The sequence below is a fragment of the Ostrinia furnacalis genome, unplaced genomic scaffold, assembly GCF_004193835.3.
Source record: "Ostrinia furnacalis isolate ACB-3 unplaced genomic scaffold, ASM419383v2 OfSCF1534, whole genome shotgun sequence".
Classification (NCBI taxonomy): domain Eukaryota; kingdom Metazoa; phylum Arthropoda; class Insecta; order Lepidoptera; family Crambidae; genus Ostrinia; species Ostrinia furnacalis.
This window is the reverse complement of record NW_021131773.1, coordinates 715266-738806: the sequence shown is the minus strand read 5'-3', so window position 1 is coordinate 738806 and position 23541 is coordinate 715266. Positions and strand designations below refer to the sequence as shown.

At 37.6% G+C, this 23541-nt stretch overlaps 1 protein-coding gene across 1 annotated transcript in view; it reads right to left on the bottom strand.

Annotated features, from left to right (window-relative positions):
* Positions 1-20787, bottom strand: part of sim (bHLH transcription factor single-minded) — a 46654-nt gene extending 25867 nt beyond the window's left edge. Inside the window, exon 1 of the mRNA XM_028304834.1 lies at positions 20434-20787. The gene's annotated coding sequence lies outside the window, so the exon portion shown is untranslated. The remainder of the gene's footprint in view (positions 1-20433) is intronic.
* Between the last annotated feature and the right edge of the window lie 2754 nt (positions 20788-23541).

Genomic DNA, 23541 nt, shown 5'->3' with positions numbered 1-23541 from the left:
TGTTTACCTATAAACCAAATTCAATGAAAATTTAAAGAGCTTTTATGTTAGTTTTAAGATGTCTCAAAGAAGTTTCCCCTACTTTCATCTCCCCGGATTGCCTGGCAGAAATCGCTTCGCAATAAGACCATCTAATAAACTGTTTCTATTCGGTATTCCTTATGTGTCTATCTATCTAAAATGTAATAAAACAATAATTTGTTGTGAAAATATTAATCGAATTAGATCATAAGTTTGCAAGCGGTCGGCCTTGGCGCTATCTATACGTGAGGTATTTCAAAACAAAAACTTAAGATATGACAAATGAAGGCTAATTTTACGAATGAGCACTCAACCCCAAGGTTTATAATTTCATATACCGTGTAATGGCTATGCTCACGTGACATTGGCAAACGTGGAAAAACAATAGCCATAGAGGAGAAGAAGAAGAATTTTACAAATGTCATTCGAAAAAGATTGTTGAAGAGAAGATTCGAAAGTGTTTCTACATTTAAATGATTTGTACTGTTACTGTACTTTTTAAATAAAGGAAAAAATCTTTTATTTTCTTCCAGCAACTGGGTCCACCTTCAATCAACAAAAATCTACTCTAGAATTTTAGAGTGGGTTCAGTTGCCGGAAGAAAAAATATAAAAAAACCCAATCCCGCGACTAGGCCCGTGGACCAAGCTAAAAGTGGGCCAAGTCACTGGAAGAGTTAATTATAGTTGTTGCAATTCACAAAGGTGAATGAGCTTTACATGTGTGCTTGCTACTGTTCGTTTTCCAAAAGTTTTGCTATCGTTATGTGCATGGATACGTACACACAGAAGTAAAGGTCACTCGCCTTCGTGACTTGAAAGAAGAACTAAGGCTGAGTTGCACCACCCAACTTTAACAGTAACTATGACAATAACCGGTGTGTTTTGTACGGGGTTTGACATATTTCTGACCTTTGTTAAAGTCAAAGTAAGATGTTGCAACCCAGCCTATGTGTATACGTGATTACATCACTTGCTATACCTACAAAGTTGCGCGAACGTGCGCGTATTCTAAACATCACGCGAAAGCACTGAAGGCAGCCTTACAAGAACAATGTTATTTAAAATAAAGATATTTAAATATTGGATTAGATAGGCCATTAGTTATTCAACTAGTTCGTTCGTTCCTTTCAACCAAATGCCGTCTACTGCTGGACAAAGGTCTGTCACTGATTATTCACGAAATCTCAGAAACTTTAACACCTACAAACTTGAAATTTAGCAGGTAGGTTCCTATAGGATGTAGACATCCGCTAATTTTACGATACTCCACCCCTTAGGATATAAAACGGGGTCCAGGCCTGCGAAGTCGGGAGTAGATTAAGTAGCTTATTCTGATCACGAATCAGTAAAAAAAATTGACTTCGAAAAAAAAATTTAACTCGAACTTTAACTTAAGTTAGTCAAAGATTAATACCTATTTACACTACCTATTTTACGTGGCTTCCTTCAGTGGGCTATCCGACATGATAAGCGAGCGATCCGCGTAGCTCGATGGTGCCGCAGTGTAAAGGTATTGCAGTATTGCGAGCCACAGTACAGTTGATGTCCACGGAAAATATTCGCTAAAAATTCCACTTTCGTTTGTAATTTTTTTTGGTGGATATGCGTTTATATAGGTCATAATAGATCACTTAAATAAATATGGCGAGTATTAAAATCAACACCCTGTATATGGCCACTCATAGAGCAACATTGTAACGCGTACGTGTGCGAGCTGTAAACATCGTGTAGTTGGCGCTATATTAAAATAAATGGCGTGTTATTACCGTGCTTACAGCTTCTGTAACGATCGGCTTAGTAAACTTGTTAATATACCAGGTTGAGGTTTACTTACATTGTAAACGGTGAATTATAATCCCACTTCTCGTACCCACCACTGTATGGCCATCAGTATCTAAACTTCTAGACCCACCACTTCAACTTTATTGCCGGATCTACAGCTTGGCCATATATCTCGCCGCGGTAATGACTCATAGAGCGTCTCTTGATGCAGGGAAAAGTTAAAGGCACCCGACCACGTGGAAGATCATCAATGAGATGGACAGACTAAATAAATACCGTAACTACAAAAAAGTGCTCGGTTATCGAATGTACTCGGAAAGCTATAGTCCGCGAGGAATGGCGCCGTATTGCAAAGATCGCTCATCGTGATTTACAATGATGACCACGACCACTGGCAAGAGTGCACCGACTGCGAAGAAGAAGACAGTTTGGCCGTCAATTAAACCCTACCAGTGAAGGTTCTGGAGTCTAAACTAAAGCTCTTAGCTAAACTTAAGCTCTTACTTAAATAACTCAGAACCACCAAAGTAGAGTCCAATATCTAACCATTGTTGCCAAACTTGGCCTACCCTGCACTGGTTGAGTTTTTATTGGTGATCAAGCTGTAGAACCTGGTTACACAGGAGTTGCAGCGGTGGGAACGAGAGGTGGGAATAGTCCCGTTTATTCTTTCTTTCCTTATTAACCACTGCTGCGAAGACGTTTTTCTTTCATAATGTTGAGAAATGTAAAATTTACTCTTGTAGGTTGAACCAATACAAACCCATCAGACTTGAAAAGAAAAAAAATTACTCCGTAATTACCTTTACTCTTTACCGCCATGTTACAAAAATAAAGTAAATTGTTATTTACTCATTTTTATTTGTTTTTACATACTTAGCCTTTCGTGCTACGTCCTAGTGATGTTGGGAAGCAAGATATCGACACGACACTATCGACAGCTCAGTGCCTTCAATACCTCAGTGTCGTGCCTTCGGTAGTGCCTTCGGCGGTTCGCTACATTCCTTATTAAGAATCTTCCAGTGACTTGACCCACGGGCTAAGTCGCTGGATTGAGTTTTCAAATACTATTTGTTCCAGTAACTGGGCCCACCTTCAATGTTTTTATGAATTTAAACACCATATCGACAAAAATCAATCTACTACCACAGAATAATAATAAGTACTACGTACAGAAGTTTTACTTCGCGAAGGTATTTAAAAAAATGTATGCTCAATGTCATTAACAATATGGTGTAATTTAGCCTGTCTCAAGAGTCAAGCACCATTTTGTTGACAAACGTCAGTGATCGGCACTGCGCCGAAGCTATAGGGCTGACTTCGGTAAAATGATGTAACGTGAGGTGCCAAACTGCGGAAAATGGCGGAGGAAATACATGATTTAGCATGAATCATGAATAATATTAACTAATTATTTACCTCTCAGTGTCTTGAGGCAACTTAAAAAAGTACATTCTGTGTTTTTATTATTATTTAGGCAGTTAAATACTGCACAGTATTTAGTACACCATTTTCATTATTTTCTTCCATCATACACAAGAATACGCGTGCGTAAGTCAATGTTCGCTCGTATGTGAGGCCTTGTCGAATAGTATCCTGTAGATGGGCCATCGTGCGTGTTTTGTTTTCGATGTAAACTCGCGGAGATGAAGAGGCCTGCTACTACTCTAGAATTCTAGAGTGGGTCCAGTTACTGGACGAAAAAGTATTTAAAAATTAAATCCAGCGACTTGGCCCGTGGGCTTGCTAAAAGTGGGCCAAGATACTGGAAGTCTCCCCTATAATATGACCAAATATGGAGATAACTGGTTCAAATCACCCCTCATGTCTGTGAACAGGCGCTGCATGAATGAATGAATCAAAACTGTCACGTATTATGTTTCTTTGTCTTGTAGTGCAGTTTTTATGTCGATATCGATAGTCGAACTTCGACAGTTCGCCAACACTTCGCACTTTACCCATTTTACTCGTAATTGGCGGTTACATTGTAGTCCGCATGTAGCTCGTGTAAATACGCTTGGAAATGGCGCTAAAAGGCAAAATATTGTTGTGAACTGTGTGCGAATGTTATTGGCCTGGCTAGTTGATTCAGCTTTCAAGAAATGGAGAGGGGGCACGGTTGTAGACCCCCCAAAACGTCTTTAACTGCGTTTGTTCGTTAGTTTTAGCTGGACAAAGGCATAAAAAAACTACGACATTAATAGGTTCAGCTTCAGCTTCCCCCACTGAAAAAAGCTTACCTAACTAAACTACCTACTTAAAATTGGAGTTAATTCAATAAGTTCTTAATAACTGTAACTATGTAAATGAAGTTATGTGTATTTTATTAAGGTTCGGGTTTCTTAATTTTGTGGTTTATATATTTTATTTCAAGTATACTTATTCCCTGATTCCACATTTCGTTACTGTTTAGAAAAACATTTATAAGTACCTATCAAAATAAAATTTATAAATACAGTCAAGTAAGTATTGGTACGTGACCGAAGAACCATGCCCAAAAATTGCCACCTGTCGCCGTACATATCAATAAACATGACCATAAACGATATATTTGCCGAAAAAAGTCAACACAAATATATTATAGTAATTTGTCCAAAAAAAGGATCGAAAAAATCCGAGAAACATCACGCACGAAAGCCATCTATAAAGATTTGTTGGCCCGAACGTGCGTACACGCAGCGAGCAATATGGCGGCGCTTTTTCGAATTTTTTCGACTTATTTGTTGTTACACAGATTCTATATTTGTTTTTATTGCACCGGAATGCATTTGGGTAGTCACGGATTCGCCATTAGGCGGGATTGTGAAAGAATTTTGTGTATTTCGACATCTATAAGATTTTATATTATTATTATTATTCTGTTTAATGGCTCCAATGGTGCGTATTTGAAGCACACTGGTTTCGCCAATGTCGAGTGTTTAACGAGACACGGTGGACAGTGTTTGAAGATTGCCCGGTGATAATTTATTTATTCCATTCTTCATTGAGTTAAGATTTTATAGGATTTTCAATAAAATTGGGGACTTGGCAGAAGCTGCCAGGCTTTGTTCTCTATTGCGACTGAAAGTCAATGAATTATGATGGACTTTTCAGGGTTTATTTTCGCAATTTAAGAGTGGGCAAAAGATTTTTTTTTATTAGACCGTACTTTCATTGCTTTGTATTTCTTTGTCTTCTCGTAACTTGCGAAAAATACGAAAGGTAATCTTGCAAAATACAAGACACGCTAGGTTCAAGTTACTAAAAGTTACAAAAAGCTGCAGCTATAAATAATCAAATCCTATAGCCAAATCAAGACGTAAAAACGCACTAGATTCTAGGAAAAGCCCTTGACCCTTCAAAATATTGACTATTCCATTCATCTAAACATGATAGTCCGAAGAATCGTGGGCGGGTCCCATACATGCCCATTGCCCATATGGACATGTCAAACCTTTTTTTTCGACACAATAAAACCTGCTTCGTAGAAAAGAGGTAATATCGGGCGGCCATTTGTGAATGTTTGTCTGTGGTCAAGATGGCTACCGCACTGCGGAGTCAATAGTTTGAACTGGTTTTGTGTGCCGTAGATTACAAGGGTTCCGTATTTTTTAAATACTTAAATCGCTTGAAGAAGCGTTAGATTAATTTCGTTGCGGTCAAATGACAGTTTAATTTTCCCCCGGGACAAACTTCACCTTCACTGGTTGGGTTATTGGCGGTCAAGCTGTAGATCCTGGCTACACAGGAGTTGCAGCGGTGGAAAGAGAGGTGGGAATAGTTCAACCGATGCTTAATAACCCTTAGTAAGGAGAAGTAAGTTTAAACTGAACTCTACCAGATTTGAAGTTTTCTTATTGGTATACAGTCTCCGATTAAAGATTTTTCTCTCTTGACTCAGAGGTTCTAGGTTCGAATCCTGTTGGAGCACACATGGTGAAAAATAATGGTAAGTAATAATGTATGTGATAATGTAATTAAACCATTTTGTTTTTGGAGGGCGTTTTAGACGCATAAGGCGGGATTGTCATTTCAAATTCAAATTAGTTTATTTGCAAGTAGGCTTATAAAAAGCTCTTTTAAACGTCCCATTGAGAAGAAGCAGCGCAAGAATTTCAGTCAAAATATACATAGTTGTAAATATTGAAGCAAGCACACAAAAACATGAAAAAAACAACACATGAAAAAATAAGAGGAAAACATTCCAATAAACACTAATTCTTATAAGTATTCGCTCCCACATTACAACTATCCAATAAGATTTTATTTAATGACACAGAATAAAGCTCCTTAACGCCATGTTACGAGCGGTCATTTGCGTGCGGACCCCTAATACAGCTTTATTGTTATTATCAGGGAAGGATATCCGTAACCGTAACCGAAACTTTCGGATATCCGAAATAAAAAAATATCCGAAACCGTAACCGTAACCGATTCCAAAGTTACGGACAGTTTCGGATGTAGGCAGTTTAAGTTGTTTTTTGTATAGCATTATATGTAAAGGCATAACAGCCTGATTTACCTTTTTGATGCCATTATATCAATTTTTATTTTTTTATTACTTTTTATACGATGTAAAGTGTGCGGCTATGAATGAACCGTGTTGGACAACTATTGCAAATTGCATTCTAAAGCACAGATATCCGTAACCGTAACTGAAACTTTCGGATATCCGAAATTATAAAATAACCGAAACCGGTATAATATTATTCCAATATCCGTAACCGTATCCTTAACCGAAACCACATATCCATAACATCCCTAGTTATTATTCTGATCGTCCCGCTAATGGCTAGAAATGGTTGGCAAACTCTGCCTTGTTTGACCACATCTGTGCTTGTTCTGTATGGAAATATCAACCGTATTAACTGGGGAGAAAGTGGAGATTGACTTGAAAAGAATAAGAGCATACTATTGGCTTTTACGGGGATCGTTTTTAAAAAACTACGGTCGCCATGTTTGCGCGGGACGGTATGTCAAGGTGACGTTTTGTTTTTTATTGTAATCCTGAGATGCGTAACGCGTATTGGAGAGAAAGTTATTATAAGTAATTTATTTTGTGGAAATACTAGGCTTTTAAAAAGCGCTTTTACACGTTCCAGTATTGCTTTAACCCTACCACTGCTTAGGACAATAAATGGCCAGTTTCAAAGAGAAGCCTATGCCCAATAGTGGACTACCTACTATAACCTGATGGTAAAATGTAGTACAAAAATAGGTTTTTTCCAAATAGAAAGATTTATGTAATGAATAAAGTATCAAGTCAAATCGTCAAAAAGCAGCTAAGATGACTTTCAGTGAGTGATGAATTGGTACCAATTTAAATTCCTTTTAATTATGAACTTTTTTTTTAAGTCCTAACGAATTTTTTAATAAAAATGTTTTAATTTATTTTAATGCGTAATGGTAGCGCGTTGAAGTCTTTTATACCAAAAACGTAAAAATATAATAAATTACAATTATTATAAAAAAATATGTTAAAATTTAAAATAAAACTCAAGTAAATAATATATTAATGAAAAGTCAAGAATAGATTCGAGCTTAAATTAAGCTATCAAAGAAAATTTCGATCGAGCAAATGCAGCCCTTTATTGCCACTTTATATTCTTATTTTATTATTACTAAATTTTAGAACAGAGCCCCGATTACGGTAACTTTTAACGTCTACAATCCAGACACGCTTCTCGATTCTGCGATACGATTGGTCGTTCAACAGCGTACGTCAGCTGTTTTGACCAATCGTATCGCAGAATCGAGAAGCGTGTCTGGATTGTCGACGTTAAATATTACCGTAATCGGGGCTCAGACCTAGTGGAAGGAAGAATCAGAGATATAATTTTGAAAGAGGTACATACTTCTGCAACTAAAAAAGATAATCTTAAGTTATAAAATCTTTAAGGTAGCCTCTGTTTGTAAGCAGTATTCCCTGAGGAAAAGGGAATAAAATAATTAAAATTACTTCCAGTTCACCTCATCATGGGGACAAGAATCATGGGGACAACAGGAATACAGTAAAATATTTGTAATTGATATTGATGCTAAGGCTCGCAATAAAGCGACATCTAGTGAGTATTGTTTGCCTCCATTCTTCTTCATGTAGAGCACAAAGACATCATGCACTTGAAAAAATATCTTATTCTAAATAACTATGATGAGTGACTAATTAATTTTAGTTAAAACATGAGCTCATAGATTGATATGTTGACATATATGTCCGTCGTGTGATGCATGATTCAACAAAGAAATATGTCAGTTATTTTTAATAGATAAATGTAATCAATTTTTATTTAATTAAGCTTTTAAAAGAAAAAAAATATCCGAAACATTTGACATTCCGGTCTTTGTTTAAAGCGATTGTTCTTCATAGAGTTATATTAACTTAAGTTAAATAAAGTAGGAATAAACAGTTTTGATAAAAAATAAAAATAAAAAAGAAAATGAATTCATCATAATAATAATATTGTCATTCGATGGAGTTACTGGATTCGTGGAATTTTTCCAGCTTATGGAAAAAATAATGTAATGTTTGACCGCAAAAAAAAACACTCCTCCACACTGTCACAAAAAAGAAACTTACCATGTTTTTCGCTATTTCTTGTTGAATATTTAACTTTAGTCGGAGCTTGCACTTTGATCTTCATTTTAGTTTTTTATTTAACAGTTCAAGTTCAATAAAAACACAAAACAATCATAAATATGCACAAAAACGATTACACATTTTATTTACACACTCCGTGAATACAAAAGAGTTCAAAATAAAAAAGATAATTTTAATTTGTTGCTAAAAGCGCGCGAAACGGCACCCGCGCAAAAATGACAACTGTCAAGAAAAACAAAAGAATTAAAATTTAAAAAGAAAATTGATTTTTGATCTGTTGCGAAAAGCGCGCGAAACGACACCCGCGCAAATGTCAACTGTCAAACGATTGATTTAGTTTTTCCAGGTTATCCGACTTCCTTGTTGTATTCAGTCCAATGTCATAGCAGAGAATCGCGCGGTCAGCTGCGCTTGCGACGGAGGGTGGTATGCTGGAAGCGGTAGAGTTTATCGCGCGGGCCATAAAATTGGTAGATAGCTGCTTTGTTGCAAGAGGCTTTGAAATAAGGCTTCACACGAAAAGTTTACTGATTTTTCAAATGTGTAAATTAATACAGTTTTAACTACTACTTATGTAGGTAGTATAGGTTATAATGCTCTTCATTAGATTTTGCCCGGGGCTACGCTCGCTTGAAGTTCGGTCTCTCAGAAAAACTATCGCATGCGTCCGCGTTTGCAAATCCGAGCTAAACAGAGCTAAACCAAAACCCCGAAGTATAACATTATTCTGTATCTAAACCAAGTATCATCTAAATCGCTTAAGTGGTTTGGGCTTGAAAATGTAACGGAAAGATAGACACAAGTTTAAACTTTCACATTTAATATTGCAGGCAGTACGGATTAAATACTAGATACCTTACCATCAACAATGTCTCTAGAGTAAGGTCCAGAGCTAAAAGCTCGACTATTGTGGTGAGCTCACTCGTGCATATTTAGCTTAGTACGAGGGGCTAACGGGAGTATTAGTAATTTGTGCAATAACAAATTACAAATATCTTAAAAAAGACTCAATTAGTTTTAGTGCACAAATTCATCTCTATCGATGTCAAAATATGCCCCCGAGCACATTGTGTAGTTTCAGCGCTATCCGCTGCAACTCGTGACCTCAATACACGAGTTATGTGAACACAGCTTTATTCTACTAATTATTCACAGCTTATGAAGGTCAGTAATTACTTAGTACAATACATTTTAAGGCTTAGTAGTTGACACTACTTAACTACATCATCATCTCAGCCATAGGACGTCCACTGCTGAACATAGGCCTCCCCCAATGCTTTTCATGTTGCACGGTTGGTAGCGGCCTGCGTCCAGCGCCTTCTTGCTACCTTTATGCTAATGGGCAGGACACATAGTACGCAGAACTGACGGCCGATGGGGCAGCAAGGTTCTGGAGTGGAGGCCGCGTACCTGAAAACGGAGCTTGGGACGTCCACTTACACGGTGGACCGACGACTTAACTACATAGCTGATTGAAATTTTCATATTTTTAAGTATAGGTATCGTATGTGTGGGGTTCGAACCCGTGATCTCTGGTAGTACAGAGCTCTCCACTACTTCTTCTTATCTTTCAATAAAGATCGGTCACCAAATACTATAATATACAAACAAGTGCAACTAGGAGTTATCGACAAACGACAACTTTTGTAATGACAATAAACCGATCCCACGGCCGTTTGGCGAGTTACGACCACAGACAAGACAAAGGCGGCCGGGCATAGACAATCCAGAGACGTGTGGCTGAATAATTCGACGCCTTCGCCTTTGTCCTGCCGTCGACGAGTGTTACACCAATTGCACAAAGGTTTTACACAATTTAATTATTTGATTGGCACATTTGAATTTCGAATCGTTTGCGTAACTGCCGTGGGTCAATAGGTGTGAAGAAAACACTATCTGTTATCTATGGCTGCGTTAAAATAGTACAAGTTTTACAAAACAATAAAACTTGTATTATTGAGCAGAGACGATGCACAGCATCTGGTGAGAGATGCGTCTACTTCCGGTGTAGTTTTTTAGCATTTTATACCTTAAATGACGTCATTTCCGCAATTATTTAATAGGAATTGATTTGACTTACTTCCGTTTGCCGCCATTTTAGTCACCTGGGGGCGAGCTTGCTCGGAGTTCTTCATAGAGAGCTCACCAGGAGGCCTTCTTGGGATGCTGTGCATCGTCTCTGCTCAATAATACAAGTTTTATTGTTTTGTAAAACTTGTACTATTATTCGGCATGTGACGATGCACAGCATCTGGTGAGAGACTTGTTTATTAGCTCCTGGTGACTACTTACCAATGGCGCTATGTGATGAAAGTTTTCGAGTTTCTGTAACAGAACTAGATTAGAACATGATTAATTTCAGGGTATTAACATGTTTTGTTCTAAATGCACAGTGAGAGCAGCACTAATATCACAAAGTAGGAGGGTTTGTACTTTTGTATGTTTGAAATGAATAAACTGGAAAGCTACTGAACTGAATTCAGAAATTCTTTCCTCATTAAAATGCAGATTGAGTGTGTATTGATATAATTTGCCGTATTTTGATTGGTAATGTTTGCGATTGGGGCTGACGGGGCTGCCGTTAAAATTGTATAAGATGGTTGTGGGTACGTTATTCAATCTATTTATACAATATAGAGATTCGCGAGAATGCTCATTTGATCGAAAAGAGTGTTAAAGCTATCAGAATCCCACGTACCTCGTTTCATCCGTTTTGAATCTCGCCGGGGTCCGAGTTTCTCCGGTATCCGACGCTCTGGGTCCACCTGCTCGTCGTCCGGAAGACACTCGTCCCCTTTGGCGCCGACCACCATCACGTACATGTCGTTCGCGGTCACACACGCGCGGTCAATTGCACTTTTTAATTTTAAACTTAGTATTAGAACGTTGAGAAATAAATTATTTCAGTAAAAATCTGAGCAGAGTTTCTGCTTACGACGTTGCTAGTTTGGAAGTTAAAGACGCTATGAAGAACTCCGAGCAAGCTCGCCCCCAGGTGACTAAAATGGCGGCAAACGGAAGTAAGTCAAATCAATTCCTATTAAATAATTGCGGAAATGACGTCATTTAAGGTATAAAATGCTAAAAAACTACACCGGAAGTAGACGCATCTCTCACCAGATGCTGTGCATCGTCACATGCCGAATAATGTGTAATTGTCTTTGGTAATTAATCTCTCTCTTTAAATAAGGTATTTATTAATATTTATTTAACGTATTAGGTTAGGTAACACTGTTAATAATAACGACCGCCCGCGGACTTCGTATGTGTGGATCCCGTTTTACCCCCTTAGGGGTTGAATTTTGCAAAATCCCGTCTTAGTGAGCACCTACGTTCTAAGAAAGGGAATCCCCGTGCAAGAGACTCGTAGCACTTGTAGTTTGTAGTATGAGTGAGTCACTTATGGTCCTATGTCCCCTAGATGGGGCAGAGGGTAAAGACCTTTCGCTTTTTGTATAGATTTTTAGTTACAACTTCTCTAAAATAGGTCCTTTCCAGGGCGCTTACTTATACATTATACATGTCCCAAATAACTTGCCCTACCACCACTTCGGGACAACATGGGCTGGTGTTGAGAAGAAGTGGCGGAAACTCAGTCAATATTCAATGAATGGGAGTGGAAGTATTAATGAATAATACTAGATCCTTATTGTAGGAGGGTTACAAATAAAGATTAATTATTTAAACGCATTACGTAGGTAATACGATTAACGCCATACTGCATAGAGGTTGCATTACAACAGAAAAATAAATCAGCCGAACAAAAAAGGTCGGATGCGATTATTGTCTATGGGCGGACGTGCCGCTGAAAGCGCTGGCCGAATTACGCGGTATCGAGCGGTGTCTATGACCGATGTGTTTTGGCGGGAACGACTGTCAATTGATTCCCTAACCTATTTTTGTGGGAGCACTTGGAGCACTGTTTCTTGGCAAATAAATAGCAATATTTGGCTATTTTCAGAAACCTATGAAAATAGTGTCTAGCACTTAATTGAGTCAATGCCTGAGGTATGGGAGCGGCACGGGAGGGTGTTTTTGAGACGTCAAACGTCATCGAGATTTCATATGCTCTGTCTTAAATACCCCTCCTGGAGAGACTGGTAGTTCAGGGCCAGGTGGAAGGCAAGAGAGCACGCGGTCGATCGCCAACCCGCTGGATAGACGCCGTCACAAAGGCCACTGAGTCTGAGTACATTATGGTCCAGTGTACTCGCGACGCCTCTAACCGTCAGAAATGGAAGCACATCGCCAGGAGAGCTACCCTCGGAGATGACATCACCCCACCGTGTACCTCGTCAGCGCAACCACGACCACTCTGACAAGAGTGCCCGACTAAGAAGAAGAATATCCTTCCCGAGCCGCTCCCATATAGGAGCACTGACTGAATTAAACTTAGTTTGTCTATTGATTTTAAGCATAAACTGCAGAAAACAGTCAGAGCTAGTGACAAGCTATACTTTCAAGTGATTTTGAGTCATAAAAAACACCAAATCGAAACGGTATCGTAGGTGGTCTTCACGCAGGAAGCGATCTCTTCCAGATAACCCCTAGGTTAGGTTCTACCTATAGAAGGAAATTGTTTTATACCCCCTGTATGTAAAACAACGGATGTGTGTGATTTTACAACCCTTTCTAACTAGTTAATTATTCAAAATGCTACATCCGTAACGACATTCTAAGCATCCGAAAACCCTTTTATAAGATGAATGCGTGGGAACTACCCCATGGGGCGAGAGAACACCATAGACAAGCTTTGTGATGTCACGTTCAATGTAGGTTTGTTGCAGGATGATTAGACAAAAGCTGCCAGTACCTATTTGCTACTGCGGTTAAAAGCCATTAAAAATAAAAACTCTATCGCGTTCTACAATCAAATTTTCAAAAATTTATATTCAGAATTTCAGTATTTTTTTCCTATGATGCGTTAGATACTGGATAGTTTTCGAGACGATATTATTATTTTCATTTTAAAGTTTAATTGTACCTTAATATTAATGCAATGTATGCCTGTATCTCTTCAAATTATTAAATTTACATAAAACTACAAGTGTTTTTTAAATAGATGTCAAGTTAACCAATTAATATTGCTACAAAAATGCTAATGTATTTTTTAATGAAACGAATTTTACTCAAAAACCAGATACTATTTCTTTGCCAAATTCCACAGTCATAATAGTACAGTCAACATCTGCAAATGAGACTATTTTTTGTTGCAAAATGTACCTATTATTTTTATCTAAATATAACTCAAAGGTGACTGACTGACTGACAGAATGACTGACTGACTGACTGACTGAATAACTGACTGACTGATTGAATGACTGACTGACTGACATAGTGATCTATCAACGCACAGCCCAAACCACTGGACGGGTCGGGCTGGAATTTGGCATGCAGGTAGATGTTATGACGTAGGCATCCGCTAAGAAGGGATTTTACGAAACTCCACCCCTAAACGTTAAACGGGATCCACGCGTACGAAGTCGCGGGCGGCCGCTAGTCTCTACATAAAATGTTTAAAATGATCTGTACACAGTCAGTTCAGTCGCGAATGTCCGCCGGCCGCGGGGCGGAGCCCGCGCCGTCACGCCCTCATGATCTATGCCTTTGCCTGCTTTTAAAAAGGTGTCTGAAAAAAAAGACATAATACGCCTATTTCTTCTTTGAATTTTAGACAGATTGTGCCTAAGTATAATGCCTTTGCCTGCTTTTTGTAAAGGTGTATGAAAAAAAAAAAAATAAACAGAATACGTCTATAGTTCCAAAATACTGAACTGTCCTATGCATGACATTGACAGTGGGGCGCCACCGTCAATACCGGATCGCTGGTTCCGATTTTTGCCATGTTGGAAACCATATAGTTGAGCGATGGTAGCGCCCCCCTGTCATTGAGTTTGGTGGGACAGTTCAGCGTGGGTCATCTATATTTCTTCTTTGAATTTTAGACAGACTGTGCCTAAGTATATTATGCCTTTGCCTGCTTTTAAAAAGGTGTCTGAAAACAAATACACAGAATACGTCTATTCCTTCTTTGAATGAGTTTGAGTAATAGACTGATTGATGAGTTTGAGTAACTGACTAGATAATAATATGCCTTTGCCTACTTTGTGTAAAGGTGTCTGAAAAAAACAATGCCACTGAAAATAAACAGAGTACTTTCTATGTATCAGTCTGTGACTAGTCTATGCCCTTGTCTATTTTTAGAGAGGTGTCTGGTCTGAAAAAATAATGAGACTGAAAATACACAGAATACGTCTATTCATATGTAACAATTTTTGTTGTTAAATGTTGTTGTCTTCATAAAAGTTCCTTTAAAAATCGGAAAAACTTTGTATAGAAAAATTAATTTTTTATTTTATTTTATTATTAGGAAAACAAACAGCATTCTACTATAACACATATAGAGTTACCAATTAAACTTCACATTTGCCAAAATAGTTTTCACAAATAGTTTATATGTTACGGTTAATGTGATAAATTGAAAATTATTAATAATAACCGGTTATTATGAATAATTACCGACAGTCGCGGTAAAAGTGATAAATTAATCACATTTAACAGTGATTATTTAATAATTCAACCTTAGTACTAACAAATTTAATAAAAGAGAACAACATCTTGTGTACATGCTCCTGTACAGCCAAACTTTTGAACGTTTTGATATCATAATATTAATTTAAATTTGGCATAATAAGTTTGGAATGTTTTTTGCATAATATTACTTTTCCATGATGCCTATAACATAATGTTTTGATTTAAAGTGAAAAATAGGTTAAGGTGCGGCGGGGGGGGGCCTTGGGCCACCCCTAAGCCGCCTATTTAGTTTTATACACACATAAATGACCTCATATTAATCACATTTACCAAATCATGCGGTAATTATTCATAATAACCGGCGATTATTCATAATTTTCACATTTATCACTTTGACCGTAACATATACATAGGTATCGTTTTATAAAAATTGAGTAAACAGAAACAGAAAAAGAAAATATTTTTTTCTTTAATATTCTCCATACAAAACGCCAATTTCATACTTTAACACCCATCCTTTGTTCTTTTATTGTTTTTATTTAATTTTTAAATGGAATAATGAAATATTTCCAGTTTACAGCTCCCTAAGTTATTGCAAGTAATCCTGCAATCCTGCTCTAGTCTCCCGTAATCTCAGAAAGCACTCGACTGAGCGCGTGCAGTTAAAATAACAGGGGAGTTTGAAATATGGGGGTTGGAATGCTAATGCTGCTTGGTTTTATTGATTGGGGTTGTTTTTTGTTACATTCAGAAATATGAATAGTTTTTTTATTGGTAATTCAGTCAGTGTGTGGCAGTGTAGAGCTGATGGCCGCTGGGCGAGAAAATTTCTCCAGTTCATGAGCTGGAAGACATAATTATGTAGTGTGGGCAGGCCTCCCACTAGGTGGACCGATGATCTGGTTAAGGTCGCGGGAGGTGCCTGGATGCGGGCGGCGCAGGACCAGTCTTTGTGGAAAACCCTGGGGGAGGAGGCCTTTGTCCAGCAGTGGACGTCTTTCGGTTGAAACGAACGAATGTCAAGTTTAGTTCGTTTACGGATCTCCTCAATTCTCCTCATAGAAGTGTTCGATTCTTGCTAAACATTATGCAACCATTATGTTTGGTGACATTGACATTTTCGGTTCTGACCGCGCGCTTTAACTGGGCCAGCAGTGCTTGGGATTGGGGTCGAGTGTCTACTTCATGAGTCATTTATTATTACATTAGTGCCAGTAGAAATTGGCAATATTGTGAATCATAAAATTCAGTCAAATTCGAAGTTTTATTATTCAGTACTTAGGCCCTTTAGGGCGCTTAAATACAAGTCCCAAATAGCTTGCCCAACCACCATTTTGGGACAACTTTTTTATTTATTTATTTATAGGAAAACCAGGGTTTTACAGTGTGTAATAATTAGTTGCACAAATTACTAATAGTCCCGTTAGCCCCTCGTTCTAAGCCAAATAAATATTAGGCAGTTCGATTTTTTCATGTTATTTAAATAATTTTCAAATAAATAATTTATATGCTTCAAGTATCACTAATGAGCTCATCACAATTTAGTCGAGCGGCAGCGGGGATCGAACCCGCGTTCCCCGGATCACGAGTCGGTACAGTCCGACCCCTTCACCGTTCGGCTGTCGTGGCTTCAAATTATAGGCTGATGCTGAGAAGAAGTGGCGGAAGAAACTCAGTCACCTTTGTCAGCCACTTTTTCAATCAAATTACAGTAAATTATGTTATAACTACAAGATATTATGTTAAGGATATTATGCTGTTTCAGTATCCTCGTGAACGAAATAAGTATGAAACATCGTTTTTATTCAGCTTTTTTTGTTACAAAAATTGTGAGACATTATTGGCGCGTTGTTACTATCTTTGGAAATTGATTTGTCATCAAATTGTTAATAGTGAATACAAATGAAGCGAATTTACCTACTACTATAATAAACTAATCTAGCTTGCATCAGCGGTTTCGCCCGCGCTTTAATTTAGATTTTCAGTTTTTCAGATTTTTAGATTTTCAGTATTTTAGAATGCCTTATTAATTTATGCGTGACCCCTGATGAAACACACTTTTTTCCCACTATGAGAAGGCCCTTGAGGTATACTACTTACTAAATGAGTAGTTAGGCTGAGTTCCAGCATCTTATTTTAACTGTGACTTTAACCGGTGTTTTTAGAGTTTGACAGACTTTTGACGTTTTTATTAAAGTTAAAACAATTTATGGTGCAACTCAGCCTTATAGTTTTTTTAAATAATTATGTTGCTAACCTGTTTTTAATCTATACTAATATTATAAATGCGAAAGTAATTCTGTCTGTCTCTCTTTCACGCCTAAACCACTGAACCGATTTTAATAAAATTTGGCATAGAGATAGTTTAAGTCCCGAGAAAGGACATAGAATATTTTTATCGCGGTATTTGAAACAGGGACGCGCGCGATAAAGTTTTTCTGTGACAGACAAAATTCCACGCGGGCGAAAAGCTAGTATGAAATAATGATAATAATTTCTCAAAAATTCAAAACGATTCGCGACTGGCTGAAAACGGCCAAACAAAAAAAGAAATACAATATTCAAATTTGGAATCCGGCACCTATCCATCAGTTCCATAATCCTCAAACAAATTGATGTACTTTCGGCGCTGGAAAGGGCACCTTTTTAAAACGGCAAACAAATTTCGAACGCCCTCGGATTGGGTGGGGTGGCGTGGAGCCGTTGCGATTGGCGCGGGTCGGGGTGGCGCGCCGCGGCTCCGGCCAATCACAGAGCCGGGTGCTCCGTGCCCTATCTCCTCTCACCCTCCGATCAGCAGTACTGTTTGCGCTGCATTCTGTTTACCGATTTAATTGATGTACCTTTTAAAGGTGCTTGATACGAGGGCTTTTGTTGCATGCAATTTGATATGTTGGATATGTAGTTGTTGATTGAAATTGAATTGTTTTTTTAAGTCGCCATTCTTTTCCTACTTAGTGAGAAGCAGTGGCAATTTAAAAACAAAAACATAATGTAAAAATGTAGAGTAACTTTCAAATTACGACAGCCTCTTTGTGGGTGGATGGAGTATCTCACAAGTCTCACAGCACAAAATAATGTAAAGCCAAAATTATATGCTTTTCTTAATAGTCCTGTTTTACAATTAAAAAAAACTGTTTTTGTACGTTCTAATTCTATAGAAACTAAAATCTTTCTCTCATACTTATTTGGATTTTTCTTTTTTTAATGTAAATATTATGTATCTCTAACGGGTTCAATTTAAGCATTAAAAATATTCTTAATATTCCAATTGGTATCTACCAACAGAATTCTTATACGATCGTACGTATCTAAATAAGAATTCTAATTTTCCAATAATTCCTTCCTAAAAGATAATAAATAAATGCTCCTGGGAACCACGTTGACCTAAAATAAATACTAAAGCAATAAAAACCAAAGCAACATAATAATCACAATTTCCAGGGTCACCTTAAAAACTTCTTCTTACTAAGTAAGTAAGTAGTTATTGTTGAATGAAATCTTATATTTTTCCATGAACATTTCTCATTTTTCCAGTTGCCCTCAATCCTCGTACGGCCAGCAGTATACACCGATAAATGTCAATACCCTGACAAGCTTTATTATTAACGGTCACAAATTCAAACAATGGACAAAAGTAATATTTCAAAATTCGAACTGGCTGGCGAGAAACAAAGGTTTTGTTTTAACTCGACGAAACCCGACGCTGTTGTGACGGGCCGCGCGTTCCAATTTTAAAAAATATATTGCCCTCTTATTGTTCCGTTGGTACTGGTGATGTCAAAGTTAAATGTGGAACTGTGTGTTCCTTTTTCAAATTCTTAGGACACAGCGAATTGGCTTTATGTATTTTTATCATAGCTTTTTAACCGACTTCAAAAAGGAGGAGGTTCTTGCACTTATAAAGACCTAATTCTCATCGTCAATCGTCTTTCAGATTAAAATAAAGTCATAAAGAGTCCATAACGATAAAAATTACAAAAAATGCAATTTTAATAAAGTTCAGTATTGTCGGTTCAGTACCGGCTGTAAAACATTATTTATCAACATAGAGTCAACGCAGTCAAGGCAAAAAAGTTCTCGAGGTGACCACGGGCCGGAAGACTTAGTAGCAGCAGTAGCAGGCTTCCCACTAGGTGGACCGACGATCTGGTGAAGGTCGCGGGAGGTGCCTAAATGCGGGTGGCGCAGGACCGGTCGTTATGGAAAATCCTTTGTCCAGCAGTGGACGTCACATCAACAGCCCTTTACAGTCCACTGCTGGACTATGAGCCTCCTCCACTATAGTGGAGGGTTTTGCCATAATCCCCACGCTTGGCAGGCGGGTTGGAGATCGCAGTTTAAAAGATTGATGTTTTTCAGAGAGCGCTGCTGCCCGTTCTCTGTTTGATGTGTAGTCCCTTAGTCGCCTCTTACGACACCCGTGGGAAGAGTAGGGGTTGGTGACAAATGTATTCTACTCTGCCGTCACCATACGGCTTAGTGGACTTAGTTAGTTAGTAGGCTTAGTGGACGTCATTTGGCTGAAACGATAGAGTCATTGTCAGGCGACGCCACTTAAACACTGTGGAATTTTATTTAGTTGTACTTATGTAATAAGATTTTATTTTGCAAAATTATGTAGGTATAGTTAGAAAAAAAAAACAAGAATAGGTATAGTTTGAAAGAAAGAAAGATGACCTAAAGCTCTATAAAGAATAGGTATAGTTTGAAAGAAAGAAAGATGACCTAAAGCTCTATAAAGGGCACGTTCTTCAATCGACTGTAATTTAGTCCATATTTGTGAATTAAACACCGAAAACAAAATTTTTATTTCATATACAATATACTAATTTTAAAAAATCATTCTCTTGATTCATTCATGCACCCTTAATACGGCGCACCGTATATTTTATTAGGCTCTAATTAATTTTAAAACTTAATGCTTACTTTATCAAAACACATTTTATCTTATATTTAATTTAAAAAAAAAAAAAAACTAGCGACCCGCCCCTGCTTCGAACAAGTACAATGTATTATACTTACTTAAAAACCCTCCTCTTGAACCACTCTATCTATTGAAAAAATCGTATCAAAATCCGTTGCGTAGTTTTAACGATCTAAGCATAATAGGGACAGACAGACAGACAGGAAAGCGACAATAATTAATAGTAACATTTATGTTGTAATGATGATTCTTCTATACATAATTATATCCATTCAAACTGAAAATATCAGCACTGTTAACATTTAACCATAACTGAAATAACAAAAAAAAAAAAAACAAAACAAAAAAGTATCCTCAATTACCAGCGTCAAAGACTGCAGACTTAAAAATAGAGTAATTTCTTCCAGTGCCGCCGGTCTTTGTCTTTATGAAAAGGCGCTTCAAAAAGAACGATTTTTAGGTAGAGTTATGGAAAAAATTAAACATTTTTTATTCAATCCTCCCTATTGGGGGAGGCCTATGTTCAGCAGTGGACATCCTGTGGCTGAAATGATGATAATGCAGATTTTTTTATTAAACATACAACTTACCTTATAAGAATCCAATAGGTCTTGAAGGTTCTGATGAAGGCTTACAAACATTCCTATTCATTTTCATTTTTTTATTATCACTGGAATAATAGTCTCAAGAAAAACGGCGAAAAACTCTTTTTCAGTATATTCGAACGCACACATTTTCAAAATCATTCGATATTTAAATTATCACATTTTAAACTAAAAAATATTTCATACACTAAGGAGTTTTTAATTCAAAAGTTTATCTCACTTCACAAAAATAGAAAACACAGGCACACAAGAAAAAGAAAACAAAAAACCATGATGGCGGACACCTAACTTTTTAATGAGCACAGACAATTAGCGATCGTACGCGCGTTATGTCATCGCGGCCGCGGGCGGGTGACTGACGGCGTCCCTCTCTTCCAGAGGGAGTCTGAGGGAGAGGGGGTGGTCCCGTCTGAGGTACACTCCGCGCTGGTAGAAGCTGGCAAGTTTTGTAGCAAAAGCTAAATGGAATAGTAGGTATTGCCACACTATTTTATGCAAGAGCCCTTTTGCGAAATCTATCTAAATAATATAACTCAATGGTGACTGACTAACGGACTGACTGACTGAATGACTGACATAGTGATCTATCAACGCACAGCTCAAACAACTGGATCGGGCTGAAATTTGGCATGCAGGTAGATGTTATGACGTAGGCATCCGCTAAGAAAATATTTTACGAAACTCCACCCCTAAAGGGGTAAAACGGGATCCACGCGTACGAAGTCGCGGGCAGCCGCTAGTAAACTGATAAAGCCTATTCTTTAAAATTCCTATCTCTAGTTTTTTTCCTATTGATTCAAAATACTTACAAAACTTTCTAAATCAACTTCTTACACGTACCTAACACAAAATAATCTTGATAGTTTCAAATAAGAATTTTTATAGGGGTCAATTTTCAGCCCCCAAAATCAGTTACTTGAAGTTGACTCCTGGGAAAAACTGGAATAGTGGTAACCACGGACTGGAAATCGCAATGTGGGTAATCCTCCCACTCGGTGGACCGACGAGAGAAGGTCGCGGAAAGCACCTGGACGCGGGCAGCGCTGGACCGGTCGTTGTAGGAATCCTTGGAGGCCTTTGTCCAGCAGTGGACGTCCTTTGGCTGAAACGAAAACCCGAATAACATTTTTTTTATGGTTTTATGGTTTTAGATATTTATTTTTCTAAAAGAATACAATTATATTCACTTATAAGAAAAATACAGAATACACTTTATAATAAATAAGCAGCAAGTGCACGCAACAGACAAGCTCGTTTCATTTATGTATTAAATGAAACTAGGTACAGAAAATAATGAAGTTAAAATAAAATAAAATAATAACAAACCGCTCAAATGCTATATTTTTTCAAATTCAAGTGTAGTTTTATTCTTAACCTACCCACACTGCAACTACAAAACCAGCAACCTGCTTGGCTTCCATTACGTAACGCTCAACAGTTGCTATCACAGTTGCTATGTGACCGGTTTTTTTTTCTTACATTACGAGTAGAATTTTTAATAAAAACGCGAGAATGTGAATGAATGAATGTGCTCGTACAATGAACCACATTGATTTTTTTTTTCACGAGAATTCTAGATAGTGTTTTGTAATGTAGTGCTTTAATTTCTTTTTAAACGAGAAAAAAGATTGCGTATTTTTTATATCATTTGGCAGCCCGTTAAATAGTTGTGCCCCCTCGTACATTATATTTTTCTTGCCATAATTGGTTCTGGGTGACGGTAATTGAATATCGTAAGGTCTTCTTAAGGAACGCTTTTGTGATTGTGATTTTGTTATAAATGATAGTTGTGTGTGAATAGTTTTTCTTTTTTAAAGATTATTAGCAATTTGTACTTATTGCACAAATTACTAATAGTCCCGTTAGCCCCTCGTGTTAAGCTAAATAAGCTTGTGTTACGAGTGGGCTCACCACAATAGTCGAGCGGCGGTGTGATTCGAACCCGAGTTCCTCGGATCTCGAGTCGACCACTCCGAACCCTTCACCGTTCGGCTATCGTGGCTATTACATTGGCATCGAGCTGCCTTTTGCCCTCAGTGGGAATCTAACCAGGGACCTCTGAGTTTAAAGCAAGTGATCTTGTATTATTGTCAGTTTCTATTGACATGAACTGTACCGTAGCACAGGAATGTGTTCGCTTATGACAGGCATTTAACTTTATTACGAATACATAAAGTTTAAAATCCTATAAAACGCTCACCTTAGCTGCTGTATCAAATTTTTTCACGTACAAAACGGCTTTGACGCAGATGTTCGGGCCAAAGCTTCAGATAAGCTTTTGTTATTTTTTTTCATTAAAATGTACACAGAACTATGTACTTAGAACCTGTTCTTATTTAACTATAAAATGGTGGAATTCATTTACCTACTTACATAATATTATCTTGACCTAAAAATAAATAAATATTTTCAATTCAGACTTGATACGTTACTAAGCGGCCGCCCCGGTTTCACACGGGAGATATCTTTGCAAAAATTTTAAAAATGTTATTTAGAAAAAATAATGGACTTTAGAATCCTGTTTTTTTCTGGTGAACATTTTATTTGCAGACAAGCCTGAAATGTATCTGACAATCTGAGGACAAATACGCGAAATACGAGTCACTCTACATTTTGTATCCTATCAAGGAATCGAACCCAGAACTTCTGTGTTGAGGCTTGTTCCTTATCTGTTTTCAATTAACTCATGTTGGAAAGTTAGAAACTTTTTGGTAACGCAAGCATATTTGAATATTCAGAATATTTGAATTTGGCACTCCGCTGTCAATGTAAGGTTTCCAGACTTCTGGATCAGTCACTCGATCTCATGTAGTCTCTGTGTGCTGTATGTTCTAAAATAAATCCGTGGTAATCTTCGTGGTCTTTTCCTTCTTACGCTCCAACTCCAACATGGCATCAAAATCGTGAACAAAAATCTGATCTTAATAATCATCAAGGTAGAGTTCGTACTCCCTGTGAAAATCCTTAGGCTGACTAACAACATCTTACTTACTTTAATTTTAACAAACTCAAAAGTCTATCAAACTCCTACAAAAAACGGTTATAGGTAAAGTCACGGTTAAAAAAAGGTGGTGCAACTTAGCCTTGTTTGTA